The sequence below is a fragment of the Apodemus sylvaticus genome, chromosome 5, assembly GCF_947179515.1.
Source record: "Apodemus sylvaticus chromosome 5, mApoSyl1.1, whole genome shotgun sequence".
Taxonomy (NCBI): domain Eukaryota; kingdom Metazoa; phylum Chordata; class Mammalia; order Rodentia; family Muridae; genus Apodemus; species Apodemus sylvaticus.
Genome location: NC_067476.1, coordinates 150,815,168 through 150,821,745, shown reverse-complemented (window position 1 = coordinate 150,821,745; position 6,578 = coordinate 150,815,168). Strand labels below are relative to the sequence as shown.

Sequence of the window (6,578 nt, the reverse complement as noted above, 5' to 3'; positions counted from 1 at the left end):
CTGAATTTGTTGTCCTTTGTTTTGTTGTTATTTCTTCCAGGCAGTGTCTTATTATGTAGCCCCTGGCTAGCCTGGGACTCACCGATAGACCAGGCTAACATTTTATAGACCACCTGCCTCTGCTTCTCAAATGCCAGGATTAAAGGTGTTGTGCCTCCATCCTACACTGAGGAAATGGAGGTTCAGAGAAACATCACCTGGGATCCAGAAAAACTTCCCAAAGTCAGCCCTGTGCTGGGCATACCACAGAGTCCAAACCATTAGGGTCAATAGGCCCTTAAGGCTTAGCATTGCTATCCGCTACCTGGTGCCTCTCCCCCAAAGGCCTCAGACAGGCTTCTATGCAGAGGCCCCCAGACAGAAAGGACTGGTACCATGTGGGCAGCAGGACAGGAGGGGTTAACTGGGCCACAGACGAGGACCTGCATGACCTCCTTCACAGGCCTGGCAAAGACTGGCATCGGGCCTGGTCTTTTATCTCCATGGGTGCCAGGTGAGAGAAGCTAGAACCGGGCCTGCCAGGACCCCAGCCACGTGGCTTTTCTTTGATTCCCGTGGAGTGTGCCTGCTCTGAGCCCAGAATCAAAGGAAGGCAGCAGCCGCCAGTGCCCCCAGCATGCCCAGGACGGCAGCCTCCCGTTGCCCCCTCCACCTGCCTGGCTTGAAACTCCGCCTGGGGGACGCCCTTCCTGCCAGACTATCGGGGGCAGAGCAAAGCCACAGAGAGGCTGGGACCACGGGAGGAAAAGGACCAATCACGTGACACAAGGATGCCAGGGGCTCAACCCTGAGGAGTTCTTGCGGAAATAGACCTAGAGGAGAGAGGCAGAGCGCGGTTCCTGGGAAAACACAGCTGCGGCTTTTCTCTGTGGGACCCCTGGGGCTCAGGTCTCAAGGTGAGAGCCTGTGGGGGGCCAGCGAGGAAAGAGCATGGAATGTAAAAATAATTAGTCAGGAGGCAGTGACAGGCCCATTCTGAAGCAAGATGAATGGGTTTCAGTTGGCGAAAATGATTCTAATTTATAATCTGCTTCTCGCTGCCGCTCGCCAATTAATTCTCTATAGATACATAAATAGGCCGCGTGTTTGCTTTGCTTCAAACGTAATAAACATTACACTCTGTCCCCTTCTTTTGTGCCGGTTCCTGTCACGGCTTTAGTCCCCACAGCTAATTCCTCACACCTGTCTTTGCCGCTCTGGGGAGCGGGGCTGAATGGCGAGGAAGTGCTGGGCTCCAGGAAACTCCTGGCACCGGGAGATAAATTGCGGATCCAAAGCTGCAGGCCCCCGCAGCGCAAGCTCGGATGGTAGAGGGATGGAGGGAGGGCAGTACCGGGAGCCCCCCTTCCAGACTCCTAGGCCGTCGGCACTGGGACCAGCTTTCTGTGGAGAGGAGGATGAGGAGAGCCACCTCGCTCTCTGATCCTCCCGTCTCCCGCTGGCCCTGGGTGCCACGCTCCTCAGGCTGACAGGGCTGCCGTGCTCCTCCTGGCTTCTGCTTCTGGCTTCCGTGCCTGATATTCCCTCTGCCTAGAAGGTGCTTTCTCACCAAAGCAACTACCTGCTTTGTATCTCTCTGCCTGTACCGTCATCTCAGGGAGCTATTTGCCTGATCCTCCTTCCTAAAACTGACAACCCTCTGCAGTTCTCCCGGGGCCCTTTCTCTGCCTTACATTTCTCTGACATGCTATTTATTTTACTAATTCATCTTGCTCCCTGGCTTCCCTTCTAGAAAGGAAGTCCTCGATGTCTGACACGTAGATGATCAGTAAGTATTAGTTAGTGAAGGAAGGAATGAATGAGATAAAAAGATGGAGGTGGGGACAGAGATTGGGATGACATGCCACCTGGGCTCTGGTTGTTGTCACACCTGACCCCTGAGAGGAAGACAAAGACAGGCCTTGAGTACTGGTGTCTGATGTTAGAGGGAGAGCCAGGACCTGGATCCCAGGCCTGGACTCTTCTGTGAAGCAGCACCCAGAAAGAACCTACAGCCCACAGTGCTTCTTCCAGGTCGGCTGCTCAGGAAACTAAGCTCTTAAGTGGAGTGTGACTTGCTTAAGGTCATGTAACCATGTGCTCAGTGACATAACGAAGCACCTACTCTGCCAGGCAGGACAGGAGAGATCCCTGGTCTCAAACGGCCCCCATCCTGTAGAGACAAACCAGATGAGCCAACGGTGAGTTGAAAGTATCAAAAAGTGAGGAGAGCACCTGAGATGGATAAACAGTGTGCTGGAAGCCTGCAACGGTGGGGCCCAGTGGAAGAGGGAGGGTCTGAGCAGGAGAGGGAGGGGCCGAGTGGGAGAGGGAGGGGCCAAGCAGAAGAGGGAGGGGCCGAGCGAGAGAGGGAGGGGCTGAGAGGGAGAGGGAGGGGCCAAGCATAAGAGGGAGGGGCCGAGCGAGAGAGGGAGGGGCCGAGCGGGAGAGGAGGAGCCAAGTGGGAGAGGGAGGGGCCAAGCAGAAGAGGGAGGGGCCACTGTTTGACTCCTCTCTACCAAGGTACAACAGAGCAGGGCTGGGTGTCCACTCACATAGGTCAGCTCCGGAGTGTACACGGACACAGCTGGACTACGGTCACCCACAGTAAACATCCCAGACAGGTAGGATGAGTGAAGGGAAGTGAGGAGCCCTGGGAGGGCAGCCTGTGAGCAGGGAGGGAGAGCAGGGATTGGGAGCAGCAGTGGCAGTCTCTCTAGCAAGGTTCACAGGGACAGGGCCTGGCGCTGAGGCTGGGACTTCCAGGCTGAGGAGCTGACTCTGGAGGAGCCTGAGGGCAAGTCTTGATTGGTATTTGACAGTTTCATGCAATGAATACACTCAATGGGCCACTTGCAAGGGTTTGCGAAACTGGCTTGCAAAATTCACAGTGGTAAGTTTGCTCTTGCACAGGAGTGTGTGTGTGTGTGTTTGTGTTGTGTGTGTGTTTGTGTTGTGTGTGCATGTGACCATGTGCATATATATGTCTGTGTGCATGTGTGTGCATGGATGTGTGTGTGTAAAACAGTTAGCTTAGATAAACCAGTATAAACCAACTACTTCAGGCCTGAAGCAGCATTCATGCAGAAGACACAGGGGCAAGGACTCCTGAGTGTTTATAACTGAGAGGGTGGTGCTTACCATGATTGGTCTCATGCCACGCCCCTTTTATTTCACATGGTTAAAAAAAATCACCAGGCAGTGGTGGCACACGCCTGTAATCCCAGCACTTGGGGGGCAGCGGGAGGCAGATTTCTGAGTTCAAGGCCAGCCTGGTCTACACAGTGATTTCCAGGACAGTCAGGGCTACACAGAGAAACGCTGTCTCAAAATAAACCAAAGAATAAAAAATTAAAAAGAGAAAAATTAAAAGAAAAAATTCATGGCTAAGAGCAAGTCAGGAGTCTGCCCAACACACAGCGAACTGGGACCACAGCCAGGATTGGGTCAGAGCATCTCAGTATCCCCAGAGCTTCTCTCTGCTCCAGAATTCCTATTCTGGAGTAGCCGGGATCGCATGTGGTGATGGCTGCAGAGGGTCTGACCACAGCGAGCCTGATATCCATTTCAGGGTCCACAAAGGAGGAAGTCAGGGCCAGATGCCCCAGGCTGATGAAGAGCAGAGTCACATAAGCTCCGGCGCTATCAACTAGGATTGGGTTTTGAGAGATAAATAGGAGTTCTCCGGCAAGTCTGAGTCCTAACAGGGTTCCAAGTGGTAAGAACACTGTGAAAGATCAGAGTAGGATAAAAGCCTGAAATAGTTTGGCGTCTCCAGGACGGGAGATGCAGGAAGGAAGCCAGGAGCGGAGCAGGCAGCTGGAAAAGCAGCGCCCTGCTCCCTGAGTGCTGAATCTGGAATGGTGGGCCTTGGGGTAACTGTAAGGAGCTATTTTTAGATGGGTGTTCCGGATTACCAGAGCAGGCGAGGGAGGCAGGCACAACACTCTTCACACAGGAGGACCAGCATGGAGGGGAGGCCCTGGTTCTCCGGCATCGTGGCCCAGCCTTCCTGCTGCTCAGCCAGTCACCCACTCCATGGTGGTCTCTCCTCGCTGTCCTCCCACCGATCCCCACCCCTTCGATAGCTGCTCTTTTTCCAGGCCAGGAATAGAACCTCATGTCTAACAATCCTCGGCGGTGTTTAAATTTAATGGGCCTTCCTGATTTTTTTTTCCTTTTCCTGCTCGGCACCTGGGCTGGGCGCTCTGCAGCAGCCCTGGGGAGAGGCAGGTGAATAATTCAGGAAGAGGAGTGTTTGAAGTGTGTGTTTTGGGGGGAGTGTGGGTGGCAGGGCTGTCTCTCCCTGCAACCACAGGGAAGGAGGGGTTCGGGGAGGTGCTCCAGGTGCTCGGGCCCTGTTCCAGTCTTCTGGGTCTTTAGGGACCGTCAGGAAAGCCCTGGGGACCCGCCCTCCCATCTCCACACAGCCACCTGCAGTGTGAGCCTCTGAGGTGCAGAAGCTGTCGAAAGGCGGTGAAAGGGGAAGTCGGAAGAGAGGCACCTGCCCCAGCGGGGCTCCTGCCTTTGGATCTGGATTCAGAGGGATGGAGAAGACGGACGGACGGAGCTAGCATGGGAGGCAGAAGGCTGGAGCCTCCCTCCAGGCAGAAGCTGCATGGAGCTGGCAAATGGGCTAGAACAGCCATTGGACAGCTCCAAGGCAGCCGCTCCCACCTGTCACCTTGTCTGCTGTCCAGGGTGCTGCCGGCTCTTAGGCCAGATGGGAGTTAAGGATTTGGACGAACTCCCCTGTTCTGCAACTCGCAGAAGCAAGGCCCAGGCTCCCTTTCAAGCTTTGCTCTCCCCGTGCCCGCCCCTCACACACACCTGCAAACAAAGTGCCTTTCAATTGCCCAGCCTTCAGGCGACCCAACATTTTTATTCATCTATTTACAAACGTTTTATTGAACATCTACTATGATCTCCCTCGGCAGCACATAGCAAGAAACCAAACAGCTTGCTTGGCCAACTAGAGTGCAGTGTCCCAACCCTGGGCCCACAACTCCAGGAAAAAGGAAGAGAAGGAAGGGAGGCTGGCTTTGATCCCAGTTTTCCCCCTAGGTCATCTGCCCTTGATAATGTAAAGCTAGGTTTCCCCTTCTGCGGCAGGGCACCCACCATCCTACCCAGCGGAGCCCTTGCTGCTGTCCTTGTTAATTACAGCAGACACCTATTCTAAGTGTCGGGCACGGCTTCATGCGTTTAACCTTCACCCCAGCCTCCGCACATGGGCATTGCTAACACAGCTTTGCCTTTCCTCTGACAAAGCGCTGGTAAGCAGCAGTGGTGGGATTTGAACCCAGTCATTCTGGCTTTGGGCTGGTGAGTTTGAACATGGTGAGATGTCTGGGGGTGGCGGGGGGAGAGCAAATCCACCCAGCTCTGCTCCCGAGAGCTCCGGAGTACCAGCTGCCATCCGGTCTCGCCATGGTCCAGTTGGCAGCCCTAAGGCCTTCGTTTCCTCCACCTTGCCTGCCCCCTGCCCCACCCTGTGCTGAGCTCAGCTCTGAAGAGGCCAGCACTAGGGCCACGGTGGGGGCCCCTCCACTCTGCCTAAGTCGAGAAGCCCCTCCCAGGAGGCACTGGGGTGAGCCCCAGTGGCTCCCCTCAGCACCACCACCCCCCCTTGTGGGCTGGAGGCCCCATCCTGGCACTGACATTTCTTTGGTTGTTCGTGTCACGGCCCTTCAGTCTGCGCAGTTTTACAAATGTGCTGGCGAGATGAAAGGCGCCGGGAACAGCGACTGCAGAGCAAGTTCGGAAAAGCTTTTAACTTCCAGCTCCCACGGACAAAGAGGGAGGGGGAGAAGGAGTGAGAGGGGAGTGCGGGAGGGAGGAGGGGAGAAGCAGGGAGTGGGGGACTGAGGAGAGGAAGATGGGAAGGGGACAGGGGAGGTCAGAGCCCAGTGACAGAGAGGAGGGAGACCATGGAGACTTCAAGGGAGGGGACTGATGACAAACAGACAGACAGACAGACAGACAGGGGGAGAGGAGGAGGTCAGGGTAGAGAAGTGAAGGAAGGAAAGAGACTGAGGAGAGGGGAGCAGACAGCCAAAGACACAGATTGGGGCGGGGTGGGGTGGGCACAGGTAGAAAGGACAAGTGAGGACTCACATTCAGAAGGCATCAGAGAGTTCCCTGAAAGGCTGCTGGAGAAGAGGAGACAGAGGCAGGATGGAGGGCGTCAGAGGAAAGCAGACAGAATGTGTGTGAGGCAACAGACAGACACAGACACAAGGAGGGTGACAGAAAGACTCTGGGGCTGTAGGTGGGGAAAGCAGAGAGGCAGGTGAGGCCCTGTGGGGTCTGCAATCAGAGAGTGGAGAGAAAGAAACAGGGAGAGGAAGACCCGGGCCTGAAAGCACACACACACACACACACACACATGCACACACATACACACACACACACACACACACGCATACACACATATACACACACAGACAGACAGACAGACACACACACACACACGAACATACACACAAACACACATATACACACACAGACATACACATAAACACATATATACACACACAGACACAGACATAAACATGAACACACACACACACACACACACACACGCATACACACAGACA

At 54.8% G+C, this 6,578-nt stretch overlaps 1 long non-coding RNA gene across 2 annotated transcripts; it reads left to right on the top strand.

Annotated features, from left to right (window-relative positions):
- The first annotated feature begins 817 nt into the window (after positions 1-817).
- On the top strand, positions 818-5,310 carry LOC127684700 (uncharacterized). 2 transcript variants are annotated; one of them, XR_007977766.1, is made up of 4 exons: positions 818-896; positions 2,014-2,180; positions 2,503-2,603; positions 4,363-5,310. It is a non-coding gene; the product is annotated as an uncharacterized LOC127684700 (long non-coding RNA). The 2 variants fall into 2 exon arrangements; XR_007977765.1 differs by having other exon boundaries at positions 2,113-2,180; positions 4,363-5,309.
- Positions 5,311-6,578: the final 1,268 nt, after the last annotated feature.